Below are 19480 nucleotides of genomic sequence, written 5' to 3'. Positions count from 1 at the left end.
AAATAAATATCCAACATGTCATGCTTTAAAATTGCGCATGCTTATGGAATGGCAGCAAACTATGGTACTTAAAAATCTCCATGGGTGACGCTTTCTTCTTTTTCAATACCTGTATCGGTGCTTATTTTCACATCGGCTAAAGGAGTGTTTTCGGCCACTGAAATTTTCTGTGAATCCCTAATTTTAATACAAGGATAAGGATCTGTATTTTAGTCATGTGAGCTCCTATTACTGGACTTGCTGAAAGTAACACTAATTTGAGCATGAGTAGTAGAACTATAGGCAAAATGTTTTTTTTTTTTCATTTTGGATAGAGTAAGGGAGGGTTATAATCTCTGTAGGGTTTATTTTTACCAGTTGTGTTCCATTGGGTAGATTTCACTTCCTGTCCCATAGCCAAAACAGGAACTGAGAGGAAATCCGTGTGAATTAAGGGAATCTCGTGGGGCCCCCAGATCACCAGAACCAGTGTTCCCGTAGGAAAATGTCCCATCTTACTGGGGACAACCCAAAATTTTCTTTTACTTTCACTTTCAATGATAATGGTAAACAGGACAAATAAAGAGGGTACAAACAGCAATGTAGCACCCTCCTAGGAAAGCTAGGAGGGTGAAATAATTATTTTTTCAGTTACAGGCTGAATGGCAGCCTGTGCAATATTCAGAGGGTCAATTTTAAGTCGGGGTTGAGAGGCTCTGCAAATCGGCTCTCTGAAACCTCCCCCTGAGCTAGAGACTTGGAGAAGTCTCTAGAATTCAGTGGGCGGGATGAGGAAGAGCTGATCTGCACTTTTAAAGGATCCTGGCCAATCCCTGAGGCTTGCCATAGGGTCAGGAAGCCCTTAAGAGTGACCAAGCCTGCTGACCAAGCAGGAGAGTGACCAGGCAGGAGAGTTTGGGTGGAAGATGGAGTGAGCAGTGTGACGGGCGCGGTGTCAGACCTCAGCCCTTCTCACGAACTTGTGACCGAAGGACTAGCCAATCTAAAACTGCGCTGACACTTGCGTAACAATGCCACTCTCAGCTGCACCCTGTACAGAGGTTTTCCAGCTCACTGGGCCATAGTCTATGTGCTGGCAGCCTGAGAGCGATTGTTACTGGGTCAGGTTAATTACGCAATCAACCCTTCACACTGCCACCACCACCTTTTTACAGAGGAGGAAGAAACTCACAAATCTTAGCAGTAACACTATGATGTTTGAATAATAGTCTGTATACACACTGTCACCACAGACAAATGTATCCAGAGGTTTTAAAACACACAGTAGCACTCTTCAGAGACAGGGATTCTTAGTTTGCAGTAAAGAGCTTTAGAAACAGTTCAACACTTTTCAGAAAATAGGATTTATTACTAAAAAGGTCAAAATGGTGCAATAAAAATATTTACAGAGAAGATGTAACCAATATAATATATAAATAGAGAGAGCAATAACCCAACAGAGATAAAGAAAGAAGTTTAAGAAGGTAGAATACTTGCAGAAGTCCTGGTTTAAGCAGAGTTCAAGTGTCCTGAACAAAAGGGTACCTTTTCTCCCGAAGTTGGTTCCTGATGTTAAAAGGGAGAATGTCTTCATCTCTCTCCAATCATGACAGCCTCTTTTCTAGGAACCCAGCAGGGTGTCTCCTTAAAGCAGAGAAACAATCGCCTCATTTGGGGAGGGGTGTTTAGGCAGGGACCCCGGCTATGACCAAATCCCTCCCACATTTATACCATGGTCAATAACCTTCACTAGGTACATGTAGCAGCCTAGCCACTGGTAGATTAATATGCAGAATGATATCCTGAACATCCAGACATCAAATATGACATACAGTCAGGTCCATAAATATTGGGACATCGACACAATTCTAACATTTTTGGCACTATATACCACCACAATGGATTTGAAATGAAACAAACCATGTGCTTTAACTGCAGACTGTCAATTTTAATTTGAGGGTATTTACATCCAAATCAGGTAAACGGTGTAGGAATTACAACAGTTTGCATATGTGCCTCCCACTTGTTAAGGGACCAAAAGTAATGGGACAGAATAATAATCATAAATCAAACTTTCACTTTGTAATACTTGGTTGCAAATCCTTTGCAGTCAATTACAGCCTGAAGTCTGGAACGCATAGACATCACCAGACGCTGGGTTTCATCCCTGGTGATGCTCTGCCAGGTCTCTACTGCAACTGTCTTCAGTTCCTGGTTGTTCTTGGGGCATTTTCCCTTCAGTTTTGTCTTCAGCAAGTGAAATGCATGCTCAATCGGATTCAGGTCAGGTGATTGACTTGGCCATTGCATAACATTCCACTTCTTTCCCCTAAAAAACTCTTTGGTTGCTTTTGCAGTATGCTTTGGGTCATTGTCCATCTGCACTGTGAAGCGGCGTCCAATGAGTTCTGAAGCATTTGGCTGAATATGAGCAGATAGTATTGCCCGAAACACTTCAGAATTCATCCTGCTGCTTTTGTGAGCAGTCACATCATCAATAAATACAAGAGAACCAGTTCCATTGGCAGCCATACATGCCCACGCCATGACACTACCACCACCATGCTTCACTGATGAGGCGGTATGCTTAGGATCATGAGTAGTTCCTTTCCTTCTCCATACTCTTCTCTTCCCATCACTCTGGTACAAGTTGATCTTGGTCTCATCTGTCTGTAGGATGTTGTTCCAGAACTGTGAAGGCTTTTTTAGATGTCGTTTGACAAACTCTAATCTGGCCTTCCTGTTTTTGAGGCTCACCAATGGTTTACATCTTGTGGTGAACCCTCTGTATTCACTCTGGTGAAGTCTTCTCATGATTGTTGACTTTGACACACATACACCTACCTCCTGGAGAGTGTTCTTGATCTGGCCAACTGTTGTGAAGGGTGTTTTCTTCACCAGGGGAAGAATTCTTCGGTCATCCACCACAGTTGTTTTCCGTGGTCTTCCGGGTCTTTTGGTGTTGCTGAGCTCACCGGTGCGTTCCTTCTTTTTAAGACTGTTCCAAACCATTGTTTTGGCCTCTCCTAATGTTTTTGCTATCTCTCTGATGGGTTTGTTTTGTTTTTTCAGCCTAATGATGGCTTGCTTCACTGATAGTGACAGCTCTTTGGATTCCATCTTGAGAGTTGACAGCAACAGATTCCAAATGCAAATAACACACTTGAAATGAACTCAGGACCTTTTATCTGCTCATTGTAAGTGGGATAATGAGGGAATAACACACACACCTGGCCATGGAACAGCTGAGAAGCCAATTGTCCCATTACTTTTGGTCCCTTAACAAGTGGGAGGCACATATGCAAACTGTTGTAATTCCTACACCGTTCACCTGATTTGGATGTAAATACCCTCAAATTAAAGCTGACAGTCTGAAGTTGAAGCACATCTTGTTTGTTTCATTTCAAATCCATTATGGTGGTGTATAGAACCAAAAATGTTAGAATTGTGTCGATGTCCCAATATTTATGGACCTGACTGTATCTTACGCTTCAGATAAAGACATTGCTTTATACTCTTGTGTAGGTGCCACATAGGGGAGTAAGGTGTCAGGTGACTCATATTAAACTGACCTATCTGAATATATGCTTTGTTTTATTGTACCTTGTTCCTGGCGGGATTTATGAAATTGTATGAAAAAGTGGTTTCAAGTGGGATGTATGTTTTACTGCCATTCTGGAATGCTTTTCATGTCCAGTGACAGACTGATTTATAGCTTTACGACCAGGCCAAGGCAAGAGCCCCGACAGACATCCTGGAACCAGCTAATTGGGTTTACAACCATGATGCGTATCCAGCTGTGCCTTGTGCAATCCTGAACTCAGCACACACACAGACCACATTCCTTCAAAAAAGGGAGGGGGAAGTCTGAACAGAGTGAGAAGGACATTTGCAGGGTATGATACAAGATGGTAGATCTTTAACAAAATGGTTGTCCGCGTCCAATCGCCACAAGCAGGATGGTGCTTGTGGAGCCTGGGAGGGGGTCCAGGAGAGAGGCCTACCTTCAGGCAGAGGAGATGGAAGGGAGGATCTTTCAGCCTTAATGTCCCCTGAGAGAGGACAACCTGGAAAGCAGAGAAGGAGACAGCCTAAGTTCAAGGACTGTTTACTGTCTCTGGAGTGCAAGGCTGGAACGAATTGCGGGTTGCCTGGCTGTGCAGGACTATAGGTGGACCCAAACCTTCAGCAACTCCTAAGGGGATAGTGATACACCCTCTATCCGAAACTAGAAAAAGTTTTGCCTTTAGCTATACTTCTCTTTTGTGTTTTAGCTTTGTAAATTGAACCCTAAATGTTATTTTATCACTACCTCATAAGGCTAATTTTCCTCAATAGACCCCTATTGAATCAAACAGTTCCAGTATTAGCCTGAAAATAATGATATTTTAACCACTTCCAGTCCGGACACTTTTACCCCCTTCCTGTCCAGGCCAATTTTCAGCTTTCAGTGCTATCACACTTTGAATGACAATTGCGCGGTCATGCAACAATGTACCCATATGAATTTTTTAGCATTTTTTTGAGACAGATAAAGCTTTATTTTGGTGGTATTTATTCACCACTGGGATTTTTATTTTTTTTTTGCTATGTAAATGAAAAAGTCCAAAAAATTTTTAAAAAAGTGTTCTTATAAAATTTTGCAAATAGTATTTCATCATAAATCTTGGCCAAAATTTATTCCGTTATCTTTTTAGTAAAAAAAAAACCCATATTAGTTTATAACCAAAAATTATAATGTTTAAACTTTGTTTTTTACTTTTTTTTTATATTAGTATTTGTGTTTTTTTTTATTTTTTTACATAATGTCACCCTAGCAGTACAGTGTCACCATGTTGACACTGTACTACTTGTGGGGAGTGATGAAGATTTTTATTTTTTACTGATTGCTTTTACACCCATAAAGGCTGTAAAAGCAATAATTTCTTCCTCTCTCTAGCTGCATTCTTGCAGCCATTGAGAACTACTGTGTGAGCTGTGATTGGTCACAGCTTGTCACATGGTACAAGGCTTTTGTGAATAGCCTTGTACCATGTGATCTCTGTGATCATTCACAGATTTCACACGTAGTAAGCAATGATGTCAGATGTGACATCTTGCTTACTACTCTGCATGTGATCACTGATTGGCCAATCAGTGATCACATGATCAGGACCTTGCACAGAGGTCTTGTCCAACGATCGGTGTTTCACTGTGTCCAGAGGACACAGCGGGCACCGGATCGTGGTGCTGCGTGCTCCCTGGGAGCGCGCACATGCAGGGGGCAAGGAGGCTGTTTATAAACGGCCACCCGACCCTGCACTGCCACCGTCCGGCCATTTATATACATGCGCCAGACGAGAGGTGGTTAATGAGTGATAACCTTTGTGGTATTGTTGTGAATTGACTTTTCATATAAAATATCACAAAAATCAAGAAAATAACATAACAGGCCTGTAAATTCAGCGAATAGCTTTAGTGAATTAAGAAAGCTCCAAGTGCCTCAACAAAGGTAACAATTCATAACTTAAAAAAACAAAGAAGTATGAATAGGGGTGAAAAGTTAGACTGGTGTTTCTTAACCTTTTTTCAGTCAAGGCACCCTTTAAAATTATGCACAATCTTGAGGTACTCCATTCTAAAATGTAAAAAACTAAACTAATAGTTTTACATAATGCAGCAACATCCACACTCATAAGACACCCAACATTGGAGGTGATTGTATTCTTCCAAAGCAAATACATCTTTGCACACTGGTACTGACTATTATTCCAAGCTTTCTCTTCTCTCTCAGTCAGTTACTGTGACACCAGTCCTGAGAGGGGCAGGGGAGCTGTAAACAAGGATGTAAGATGCAGGGGTAAACAAGGCGCTTGATGGTCTTATCAACCAATGACAGCATTGGTTGTTAGGATGCCTGCAGCAGGAAGCTTATAATGGTGCACAATGAAAACCCGTGGCTTTCTGTAATTAAAAGGCAGGCTTGTCCCACCCACTGGCTTGAATACAATTTTGGGGAAACTTTTAGTCATTTTGCCAAGGCACCCCTGAAGAAACTTGAAGGCACCCCAGGGTACCTTGGCACCCTGGTTTGAAAAAGGCTGGATTAACCTCTGCAGTATCACTTTGGCAGGTCCATAAGGATAATATTAGAGGTCACCTGATCAACATTGCCACCTCCAGAAAACGGTAGGGAGAAGAGAATACGAGAGTTGATGTCTCTCCTGGCTCAGGTGGACGTGGCTTGGAAGGCACAGCCAACTGTATGGCTCCTGAGGCCCTGACCAATGAACTTGATCTCCTTGCCACTGAACATGCTGAAAAATCCTTGCGCTGGGCTAGGCATAAATTCTACACGAGTGCCAACAAACCTGGATCCAAGTTGGCCAGGAAACTCAATTCAGTGGTCCGCACACACAAACCCATCCAACTACATACCTGGGGTAGTGGTCTTACCTCTGTACCGACAAGGATTACAGTAGAGTTTACTATCTTTTTGACTTTGTTTATGGGAAGACGAACTAGTTTGATTCGGAATGTGCTGAGCGTGTCTTTCAGCGTTTACGCCCCACCTCTTTATCCACTGCCCCATAGAAATTTGCCACATATTTTAATTAATTGAGACAGAGTTCTCAGCCCTCCCCCCGAATTCCTAAAAGCTCATGTTACTATGATTCCTAAAACATCTGATGAGGCCACTACGCCACAGGCATTCAGACCTATCTCTTTGTTGAATGTGGACCTGAAGATTTGGGGGAAAGTCCTGAGCACCTGTGTCAACATATACCTCCAAACCGTCATACACAGGGACTAGGTGGGCTTCGACCAACTCAGACAGGCGGTGGACAGTATCCGCAAGGTTATACACTTGATTCACATTTTACACCAAAGCAAGATACTTGGCTTTCTATTGTCCCTCGACATACACAAAGCATTTGATTTGCTCTCCTGGGATTAACTAGAATTTGCATTAATGCAATGGGAATTTGGCAGCAACATCCTGGTCTGGATTAAAGCCCTATACTCCTTCCCCACGGCTTCTGTTAAGAACACAGAGTTTTTCTCCTCACCTTTTCCTCCTCACAATTTTCTGGGTGCGGGGCGGGCCTGCCTACTTTTGCCAGCACTTTTTTATTCTTGCACTGGAACCCTTAGCCATGACTCTCCGGGACAATCCTGATATATCTGGCCTTCCTTATGCAGGCAACCAATACAAGGCAAATTTGTATGCGGACGATGCCCTCCTGGTCCTCACCAACCCTCTTATCCCTCTCCCCAATTTCCAGGTACTGCTGGACCATTTCTCAGCTATCTTGGGACTTCTTATAAAACATTCCAAAACCACGGCACTGAATATTACCTTTCCTGACGACCTGGTTACACACCTACAGACACAATTCCTCTATCACTGGGTGTCCCATTACATAGGCTACCTGGGAATTCCGCTTACTATATCTTATTTTTGGCTAGCTATTATCCTTTACTGCGCTCCGTGACCTCTCTTCTCTGCTCCTGGTTGTTCCCCTCTCTTTCCTGGAAAGGCCTGATTCATGCAGTCAAAATGGCAATCTTGCCCAAAATCCTCTATTTTTTTTCGGACATTGCCTATACTCTTTCCCTTCTTTTTTCTACGTCTTTTACAGAACAGAATCCTTCAGTTAATTTGGGACTGTAAATGCCTCAGAGTCCTCAGATCAACACTATACCCATAGATTTCAAGGTGGGCTGGGAGCCCCTAATATGGCTAAATATTATTTGGCAGCCCAAACCTCTCTATTGTCTGTTACATGCCTGCTGTGGGTGCTCCCGGAACTGCCTAATTACACCCCAATTTCCTTACAAGCACTGCTTTGTTCTCTAATGCTTCATAGCTTGAAACCTTGGGATTCTGTTCACTACTCTGAAAATTTATCCCCTTTCTTAACTCTTTTGTCGATCACTCATAACCTCCTTTTTCTGCCAGGGCTGGAACAACCTCTTTCTTTCTCATGGTGGACCTCCCATGGCTTTACTAGGGTGCACCACTTTTTATCCATGCGCTCATTTCCATTGTGCGAGACCCTCCAGGAGATGCATGAGATCCGAAGACAGGAAGATTTTCATTATCTACAATTTTGCAATTGGATCCTGTCTCCATCATACTCCCATCTTCCGTTTTTGCAAAACATCTTTTGAGCAAACCTTGTTTGCACTCCCAGGGATCCCCTGGTCTTATCTTGTTGCTTTACTCCTTCCTTAATATTAAGTCTTTTACATTGTCCTACACCAGGCCTCTTCATGCCGCAGCAGAAACTGCTCTCATACCTTTTTATTTCTGTCAAACAAACCATTGCTCAGGCCTGGAAGACCCCGTCTGTTACCATTCAAGGGGTGAAAACCAGGATGACTGCTCTGATGGTTAATGAGTAGATGTCTAGTATTCTGAAGGATTTCCATGGAAATTTTTTTAAAGTCTGGGAACCGTGAATAAGTTATGCTTTCCCGTCCCTGCCCCTTACTAGCTACGGTCGACTATAAACATCATTTGTTAAGGTCCCGTGTCTGTGGTACTCTCCTTTCTTCTCTCTCCTCCCTTTTTCTTTTCCTTCATTCTTGATTTCCTTCCTCTCCTCTTCATTTCTAATATGAAGGCTATTAATGAAGACTGATGTCTTCTAGGGCAGCCTTTTTCAACCAGGGTACCCAGGCACCCTGGGGTGCCTTCAGACTTCTTCAGAGATGCCTTGGCAAAATGCCTAAAATAAATGCCCAAAAATTGTATACTAGCCAGCATTTGGACCAGTGCTGTCTTTTAGTTACACAAAGCCACAGGTTTACATTGTGCACTTTTATGGCCTTCTAGCTGCGGGCATCCTAGCAACCAATGAAAACATCGGTTAAGGAGGATGGGGGGTGCATGCACATCATCCTTGTTTGCCCTCCCCTGCCCCTCTCATCAGCACTGATGTCACATTAGCAGAGTGAAGGAGAGAAGCAGAGAGACACACTGGAATACTAGTCAGTATCAGTGTGCAAAGGTATATTTGCTTTGGAAGAATAAATCACCTCTAACGTTGGGTGTACTGTGTATGTGGATGTGTGCAGAATCGATTTTTATATTTTAGAATGGGGTACCTTGAGATTGTGCAGAATTTTAAAGGGTACCTTGAGATTATCCATAAATTTAAAGGGGGCCTTGACTGAAAAAAGGTTGAGAAACACTGCTCTAGGGGACAGTTTTTTTACATGCCTGTCTGATGTCGCCCCTGTGTGGGCAAACCATGGCTTGGCAAAATCTTTTGACATTTCAATAAAAATATTTCGACCTTTTGCTGGCTTTCCACCAGGTGTTTCTGTTCCTAATTGTGAAATTCCAGATATTTATGTTATGCAGACCACATAGGAACTTATGTGGAAATTTTCCCAATAGAGTGCAGACAATAATAACTCAAAAGTCCAGCAGGGATTACATTTAAAGAAAGATATCTAGTCAACTGCCAGTGACCTAAAGCTAAAGTACTACTGGATCTTGCAAAAAGACAACAATTAAAGTCTACATCAGGATAACTGAAAAGAGGCAAAATCAGTTTTGAGCTGCCCTTGAGAAAAAGGGCAGATCAGACTCAAACAGAGACAAAGCTAATCTGAACTCACTGATGTGAGTGAATAATGCTTAATTATAGTAAGCATTTGAATTTAATGGTTTGCAGCTAAAGCCTGAGAAAGCTGTTATGAAGAGGGAGAAAATCCTTTTTCATACATACTATATTATCAAAAGTATTGGGATGCCTTCCTTTACACGCATGCACTTTAATGGCATCCCAGTCTTCGTTCAATATTGAGTTGGCCCACCCTTTGCAGCTATAACAGCTTCAACTCTTCTGGGAAGGCTGTCCGCAAGGTTTAGGAGTGTGTCTATGGGAATGTTTGACTATTCTTCCAGAAGCGCATTTGTGAGGTCAGGCACTGATGTCAGACAAGCAGGCCCTGCTTGCGGTCTCTGTGCTAATTCATCTCAAAGATGTTCTGTCGGGTTGAGGTCAGGACCCTGTGCAGGCCAGCCAATTTCCTCCACCCAAAACTCACTCATCCATGTCTTTATGGACCTTGCTTTGAGCGCTGGTGCGCAGTCATGTTGGAACAGGAAGGGGCTATCCCCAAACTGTTCCCACAAAGTTGGGAGCATGAAATTCTCCAAAATGTCTTGATATGCTAACACCTTAAGAGTTCTCTTCACTGGAACTAAGGGGCCAAACCCAACCCCTGAAAAACAACCCCACACCATAATCGCTCCTCCACCAAACTTTACACTTAGTACAATGCAGTCAGCAAGTCCTGTTCTCTTGGCAACCGTTAAAGCCAGACACGTCCACTGGTTTGCCAGACAGAGACGCAGGATTTGTCACTCCAGAGAACATGTCTCCACTGCTCTAGAGTCCAGTGGCGATGTGGTTTACACCACAGAATCCGATGCTTTGCATTGCACCTTGTGATGTAGGGCTTGGATGTAGCTGCTCGGCCATGGAAACCCATTCTATGAAGCTCTCTATGCACTGTTGTGCTAATCTGAAGGCCACACAAAGTTTGGAGGTCTTTAGCTATTGACCCTGCAGACAGTCGGCGACTTCTGAGTACTGTATGCTTCAGCATGCACTGACCCCGCTCTGTAATTTTACGCCTACCACTTCAGAGCTGAGTTGCTGTTGTTCCCAGTTATTTCCACTTTGTTATAATACCGCTAACAGATGACTGTGGAGTATTTAGTAGCAAGGAAATTTCACAGATGGACTTATTGCACAAGTGGCAACCTATCAGGGTACCAAGCATGAATTCACTGAGCGCGACCTATTCTTTCACAAATGTTTATAGAAGCAGTCTGCATACCTATAAGTAAAGGAAATGGTGCTGCGCTACTTCAGGGTGAATGAACAATACACATAAATAAATGAGTGAACAGTGACATAAATAAAAAAAAATAAACAATCCACATACAACCATATAACGAATGTGCAAATACTACCACAAGGGTGAATGCCACAATAGGATAATCCAATGGCAAAAAAGATAAAGATGGTGAATGCAAGAAAAAATCAAGTGTGCAAATGCGATGACATAAAAAAACCGCTGCAACAGCGATAATAAAGTGACATATAACAAATATCACAATAAATATATATATAAAGAGAGAAACTTGGCCAGAAAAAATAGAATGAAAAGCATCAAGTGTACAGTGCATGAATAAATCGATGACCATATAAAAGTAGCATCAAAATGTGGCAACAAAGATGAATGTGACCAAATATCAAATGTGCAGTGAATGAATGAATCAATAACAATATAAAAGTGGCATAAAAAAATGTGGCAACAAAGATGAAACGTGGCCAAATAGTAAAACAACATAAATGTGAAGTGGATAAATCATCACAAAGGACAACGCAACCAATGACAAAAACAATTAAAAATAAATAATATGTCCCCAATAATGGAAGAAAAAAGTCCAGAACCACAGTCCCAAAAAAACAAAGCCCCAAAATAAAAAAAAAAGTCCAACAAAAACAAACGATGTGTGTATCTTCAAAAAACAGGGCTGAGGAAGTCACGTGACTCGTGACCTAACACGTAGGACGGAAGCGTGGTGACGTCATCCCGGTACGGATGGCAGCTGCCATCTTGGTACTCCCTACCTCATACACCCTATACAGTTTTGAATACAGTGCACACGGCCGCATCATTCATTCATGGACGTCCGTGAATTAATGAACTGCAAGTCCCGACAGCCTTAGTGGCTTTGGGCTTGTAGTTTTCGATGAACTACCACGACACTGTGAAGCACCATGGTAGTTCATTGAAGCTTCCTGTCAGAATATTTTCTTGCTCGTGTATCCCGTATGGCAAGCAGATATTCTGACTGATCGCTGGTGCACTACTTTCTAGGCTCCTGTAGACAAAATTAATAAATGCACATTTTTTTTACCTGCAAAAAAAGTTAATTTGTTATTTTTATCTAAAAGGTGAACTTATCCTTTAACTGTTGACTATTAATTTAGCTCAGCTGATATTGAATCTATAGGTACAGAAACTTTTTTAATATACCTCACTCAAGTGGTTGCTTTGGACCATGACTGTTCCTGGAAATAGCAACAACATATTATGTACACAGCCAGCTTTATTTTGTCAATGTTATCACATGCCCAAATCAATATTGGGGAATTCAATTTCACAAAATTTCCAGCTTGACTTATCTAATTCAATAAAACTGCACAATGTCCTGTAGATCTGTTCAAAATGAATAAATTGTTCATCAGATCAAATATTTATTGCATATTGCTGTTTGTATACATTACTTGTTGTCTTCTCAAAAAATTTACAACAGGTCTGATACTTTCATCCTGTGCCCTGCATCTTATAACTACCAGGTGCCCAACTTGTGGATAGCGAGATGCATGTGTGGCCTCACAACGCAGCAGCCTGTAGTGGAAATACTGATTTGTAAAGGGGGGTAGCCGTAATTTCTGCTAGCCTCATGTCTACAGTCTCTGCCTGCTGCAGAATGTAGTCAGTCTCCAACCAACCTTGCAGCATATCTACAGTCTGTGATCATCAATTTCTCTGCAATCTTTGACAGTTCTCACTAGCACTGCATATACTGAACAATATAAGGGACCTTTTTTCTAATGTCAGGTGCCACAGTTGGGCCCCTCTATACATTCTTGGACAACCACTGTTTTAACTGATAAAATATTCCTAAGACAACCTGTCACATTACAGCCAGTTTTCTAAGTATAGACTTTTAGATGTTGGAAATCTGGACATATGACCAACAGATCAGCTTGTGTACCTTGCAGAATTAAAAATACAATAGTGATTAGTGAATAGTTTTATAACAACTGGGAAAAATAAATCCAGAGAAATTAAGTTTGCAGAATCATGGAATTTTCCCTCTGCATCTAACAAAACCAAAGGGAAATTTATACAACCAATGCTGGATTTTCATAGATCAGCATCTACTTAATTTTTACTAGTTAGCGCAATATAATTCTTTAAAATATCTGAAGCTGTTAAAACAATTACTGTGCCTTTGTGTTGTTTTTATTCCACTGGCATCCTGAATCATCAGCTTGGATGACATTCAGAACCTAATTATTTCATGCATACATTTCACCTATTGTATATTTCAGCAGAACATGTAAGGCGTTACCTAGGGAACAGATTGTAAGAATGTTACATTTTCCCAATATATACTACAAAACTGTATTTATCCTCTATCAATTTCTCAATGCAAAAGATGAGAATGTACCATCTGTTAATAGCTGGTCAAAAGGAGTTCTTTGCAAGATAATTTGTATTATAACATAAATGTTTCTCTGCCCCTCACAAAATCATTATGCCATCAAGAGAAAGAAAAGAAATGCATGAAAGTAAAAACCTGGAGCTGGAGCTACAACCACTTTACAGCTTCAAAAAGCATCACAGCAGCATCCAAGAAGCATCAAATACACATAAAAAAAGCATGTTGAAGAGGTAGGCACTTTATTTTATGTTAACCCCTTCTGGACCAGCGACATACCCGTACATAGGTAGACTTTTGGTGGTTATACCGGATTGATGCCTGCAGTGGCAGTCGGCTCTCTTGTACAAGCAATTGGAGCAGCTAACTAGTCTCATCACATGATTGCTTGTACAAGCAGCGGGAGGGGACATCCCCCCCCCCCCCTTCCGTGGCTCTCTCGGGATCTCCATCAGCTGGCCGGACAGCTGACCAAGGCCAGAATCGCCTTTGATCAGTTCTCTTTTAGGGCTCATTCACACCATGGTGCAGAGACGGCAGTTTTTCTGCATACATTCTGCAAGGATACAACAAGATCAATTATTCTCTATGTGCCCTGTTCACACCACAACACTAGTATCACGTGCAGATTTTTTCTGCTCAGGAATGTGAAACGTGTATAAAACTCATTGAAGCGTGCATGAAAACTAATGTAAACCGATGTCTCTGCAAGTGAAATCTGTGTGTCAGTTTCCTTCAGTTTTCATGCACGTATGATGTGAACAAGCCCTTACAGTAAACCAGAAGCAATGAACTGACATCACTTCCGGTTTACTCAGATTCTTTCTGAGACATTTTTAACAATCTGAAAGCATTCAAAAACATGATCTTGGTGTTTTGAATGCTTTCAAGTGCAGAGGAAGGATTTGGGGTAGTATAAACCCCAGATCCCACCATAAAAAAACACCCATCATGTGTCTATTGCTGTCACAGGGGATTTACAGAAAAAAAACTAAAGCGTCAGTGTAAAAAAAAAAAAATAGTGTGCTCCCTGTGCTCATGCACAAAGGAAAACGCACATGTCTGTTCCACACGCACACAAACAGCATTCATGGGCAGTAATTCTAGCACTCAACCTCCTCTGTAATTCTAAAGTGGTAACCTGTAAAGGCTTTTAAAGCATCACCTATCATTAGTAAAATTTGTCTCCGTTGCACAGGCATGCACAATTTTAAAGTGTGACATTTCTGATATCTATTTACTCAACGTAACATCATCTTTTATATTTTACAAATTAGTTGTGTTATGTATTGTGTTTTTTGCAATAAAATTCAAAAAAGTATATATTTTTTTAAATATTGCGTTTGAAAAAACGCTGTACAAATACCCTGTGACATGTAATAATACAAAAACCACTAATTTATTCTCTATGGCCTCTGCTTTAAAAATATATTTGTAGCAATAAATAAATATTTTAAAATGTAAACAAAGTGCCAGAAAAGGCTTGGGGCTGAAGTCGAAGAGAGCATAAACCAGCCCTTAGTATATATGGTAAAAATTATAGTAACAGATTGACCTAGGACATTATGATGAACTTTTGATTTGCCCACACAGGGTTAATCACCAAGCACCAGCACCGTCACATGAGGAGGACTCCATAGCCCTGTGGCAGATACAATTTGAGTGAATCATTGTAAACCTGAGCAGAGTACATGATTACTTTATTAAACAGCCATGTCTGTAATGCACTGAATTTAAACGCAGTCCTTAATGTGTCACTAAAGGCAAAACTAAAAAGTCTGGTAACGCCACAGGATTTCCTCACTTTGAAGGGATGTCCTTTCACTTCCTTTTGTGGCTGTTCCAGTGGGACACAGATGACAAAAAACTGACAGGGGTCATAACCCTCCCTTACTCTTCAAAAAATGAAAAAAAAGTTTTGCCTTTAGTAACACTTTAAGGGCCATAAACCTTGTAGTTTTAGGATTTCTCAAATTAACAGACAATAATAAAATAAGGTAATTAAAGCCTTTCAGATTTTTTTTTAATTATGTAATTATTAATTAAATTGCTTGGCACTTAAAATATGCAGCTTTCACTGCAATAATCGTGTTTTTACCAGCCACCTGTCCACTTCAATGTCCCCAGGCTGCTACATGCATTCCACATTTCCAGGTTGTGGAATACTTGCTCTCTCGCTGCATGCTGTGGGCTTTCCTGCTGGCCCATACATCACTAGAGGACTTCACTATGAGAGAAACTACAGGGTGCAGGTAACAGTGCTGTGGTGGTCTCAGGCAAGTATATTCACCCTTATTTTAGAAGTATGGTTTTGTACAAGGGGAACCCTGTGGTCACTTAACCTCTTGGCACCGGCTGCACGCAAATGTGCGGCCTCCCGGCGTCTGGGCCTTGATGCCAAGTAGCCGCACATTTGCGTGCAATTAAGAAAAACGTGTGCTGAGAGCGCGCGCCCTGCGCTCTCCCAGCACACATGTCCGGTAATCACGGAAAGGTCTCGATCTCCTCTTGCGATTGGGAACTTTCCCAATCATGTGGCCGCCGTGACGGCGAATCACGGTGGTAACATGTCCCTAAAACCCCGCCCCGCCTCCCAGCTTCTGAAACCCTTAAAGGGCCGGGAGGCGCTGGCGCCAAGGGGTTAATATGACAGGGTCACTTTAAGGCCTTGTTCATGCTGTACGTGTAGAAAAAACTGATGGAAATTGGTGTGCAGATATCACTTGCAGAGACATTAGTTTTCATGCGCTCTCCATTGAATTTTATACATGTTGCAGATTCCTGTGCAGAAAAAAATCTGCATGTAATACTAGTGTGGTGTGAACAGGACACATAGAGAACAAGTGATTTTGTTGTGCCCTTGCAGAACACGTGCAGAAAAACTTAAATTTCTGCACCATGGTGTGAACGAGCCCTAAAGTATGTATAAGGGAATGACAAGGACACTTAAGGTATGGGAATTAATAGAAAAGTGTAAGTGTGTGTAGGGGACTTTTATTTTCACCTAGCAAAATCATAGGACCATGGAGTTCTGCAGCTCTGGCTTAATGCTTAAGTACATTTATATAATGTATACACAAATGTAATACTTATACATGAAGGCAGGCATCAGATTATATGCGAGCATAAACTTTTACATATCACTCCCTAAGACTCTCACGATGCAATTTAGGTAGTGCAGTGTATAATGGAGACAGATCATATTATATGATGGTGATGGAGGCATGTCAGTGCTCTGTTCTGAAGCTACAGTTGAGGCCTGAGTGTGGCTAAATGCCAGAGTTGCTGAGACCAGGTCAAATGCAATATTATATCACATTTAAAAGTAAATGCAGTCACCTTGGTAACAGGTTTCCTTCAATTACACAAAAACATTTAGGCCTCGTTCACACAGGGCATATCAATGCATACCATGTATGAGGGCCATGGTTACCCACAGGTGTTCCGTGCATCCCCGTGCAGGTAGTCCAATTGATGTCAGTTGGGACGAAGCAGTTTCATGGACACTTTTCACAACCGAGCATGCCGCAACACCCAGAGTATTCACATCTGTGGAATGTGGTGCACGATAATTCAAGTGTGTGTTTTTTGGACTGCATATGTGTATTAGGGTGCCATTCAGAATGACCTAATTTATTAAACCACACTTGTGTCATGACGAACACCAACTGGAATGTACACTATATTGCCAAAAGTATTGGGACACCCCTCCAAATCATTGGATTCGGGTGTTCCAATCACCTCCATGGCCACAGGTGTATAAAATTAAGCACGCAGGCATGCAGACTTTTTCTACAAACATTTGTGAAAGAATGGGTCGCTCTTAAGGAGCTCAGTGAGTTCAAGCGTGGGACCATGATAGGTTGCCACCTGTGCAATAAGTCCATCCGTGCAAATTCTTTGCTACTAAATATTCCACGGTCAACTGTTAGTGGTATTATAACAAAGTAGAAGCAACTGGGAACAACAGCAACTCAGCCACGTAGTGGTAGGCCATGTGAAATAACAGAGCGGGGTCAGCACATGCTGAAGTGCATAGTGTGCAGAAGTCGCCAACTGTAGAGTCAATAACCTCCAAACTTCATGTGACCTTCAGATTAGCACAACAATAGTGCGTAGAGAGCTTCGTGGAATGGGTTTCCATGGCCGAGCAGCTGCATCCAAGTGCAATGCAAAGCATCAAATGCAGTGGTGTAAAGCACGCCACCACTGGACTCTAGAGCAGTGGAGACGTGTTCTCTGGAGTGACCAATCACACCTCTCTGGCAATCTGGTGGACATGGCTGGGTTTGGCAGTTGCCAGGAGAACGGTACTTGCCTGACTGCATTGTGCCAAGTGTAAAGTTTGGTGGATGGGGGGTTATGGTGTGGGGTTGTTTTTCACGGGTGGGCTTTGCCCCTTAGTTCCAGTGAAGAGAACTCTTAAGGAGTCAGCACACTAAGACATTTTAGACCATTTCATGCTCCCAACTTTGTGGGAACAGTTTGGGGATGGCCCCTTCCTGTTTCAACATGACTGTGCACTAGTGCTCAAAGCAAGGTCCATAAAGACATGGATGAGAGAGTTTAGGGTGAGGGAACCTGACTGGCCTGATTCGTCCGACATCAGTGCCTGACCTCACAAATGCGCTTCTAGAAGAATGGTCAAACATTCCTATAGACACACTCCTAAACCTTGTGGGCAGCCTTCCCAGAAGAGTTGAAGCTGTTATAGTTGCAAAGGGTGGAACAACTTAATATTGAACCCATCGGTTGTAGTAGAGGGCAGGGAAGACATTAGGGGTCCCCTAGTTAGGGAGACTTCTGATGTCTTGCCAAAAATTACCTGTCACCTGCCCAATGCCATCATAGTGCTTGTAAGCCCCTTTGTGATAGCAATACATTTTAAGTGCAGCTGCCTCCTGGCATTTCTTAAGTGACCTAGGAGGCTATAGAGTCACTCAATCACTTTTAGGGTACTCAAGGGTGCCCTGGTTCACAAGCTCTGCCAGGATACCCTGATACACAATCATCCAGAATGAATCTTTCTGCCCAGTTGCAATTTTTCTTTGAGACATGAGTACAGAATGACCCCCTTCCCCTCAGTATATGCACAATCATGCAAGTTTGCCCAGTGGGAACTTGTATGTTTGTACGGTGATCACTTGCAAGAATGATCATATGGTGGCTGGATCATGCAGCTAAACACAGGTGACATACATACCTGTAACTACCAAAACTATTGTACTAAGGTAAACTTTTAATCCATCTTTGGAATTTCTACATTTGTTGTTTTGAACAGCCATTAGGAATGCAAATTAATAGTAAAAAGGAGTCATTGGTTCACCTAAACATTTTTTGCGTATTCTTTCTTTACAATTTGTGTGTAGCTGGAGGTGTGGCAAGGGTGTGCCTACATACAAAGGTGCCTGTTTCCCATCTCAGAAGTTGGGAGGTATACATAACTAATGTGTTTGGTGCTGAATCACCAACCCCCCCCCCCAAAAAAAAAACATACCTAAACTTTCATTTTTAATTATAGTCTCTTTTATTGTCATCCAGGTTTATCTACTTAGTGCGTCAGTGACCTGGAACAAGCATGATGGATGGAAGGTCACACTCTTCAGATCTCCATGTGCTGCTTGTACCAGTTTAGTGAACTAAAGGCAAATCTTTTTTTTTCATTTTGGATAGAGTGAAGATGGATAAAATCCCCTGTCAGTTTTCTTTGGCTGTCTGTGGCCCGCTAGGGAGATTCACCCTCTCCATTTGTCCTATTTACCATTGTAATTGAAAGTGAAAGTAAAAGAAAATCCAGAATTTTGGGTTGTCCTCAGAAATGTAATGGAGGGTAAATATTCCAATGAGGACACTAGTTTCGGTGACCTGGGAGTCCCCAAGGGATTCCTTTAATTTGCAGGGATTTCCCCCTCACTGGTTTTGGCTATACTGTCTGAATAAAAGAAGGGTCATTTATAAAAATTATGTAGAATGAAATAACCAGGTAGTGTCCGCTGTCCACAAGATATGTCACTTTGTTTATCTACCTTTTGCCAGTAAAAAGTACACTTTTTTTCTTTTACTAACATCATTATTGTTGCTTTATTTTTGCTGTAGTCCTACAATACATTTCCCTGTGAGCTGAAATGGAAGTTACAGGATTTGTGTGCCTGCAAAGACATATGCAAGTTACATCATCCAGATATTTTTCTAGGTAAGTTGTCATGTTCCTTAAAAAGCAACTCCACTTTTGTTGAGAAAAAACAATCCTCTTTA

At 41.8% G+C, this 19480-nt stretch overlaps 1 protein-coding gene across 1 annotated transcript in view; it reads left to right on the top strand.

The window, feature by feature from the left end:
- Positions 1 to 19480, top strand: part of POU6F1 (POU class 6 homeobox 1) — a 196942-nt gene that overhangs the window by 47531 nt on the left and 129931 nt on the right. Inside the window, exon 2 of the mRNA XM_089692912.1 lies at positions 19322 to 19418. The gene's annotated coding sequence lies outside the window, so the exon portion shown is untranslated. The remainder of the gene's footprint in view (positions 1 to 19321; positions 19419 to 19480) is intronic.

This window comes from Staurois parvus, unplaced genomic scaffold (assembly GCF_062004578.1).
Source record: "Staurois parvus isolate SC_StPar_1 unplaced genomic scaffold, SC_StPar_1.0 ptg000023l, whole genome shotgun sequence".
Lineage (NCBI taxonomy): Eukaryota > Metazoa > Chordata > Amphibia > Anura > Ranidae > Staurois > Staurois parvus.
Note: the sequence above shows the minus strand (reverse complement) of the source record. Positions and strands in the feature narration are given on the sequence as shown.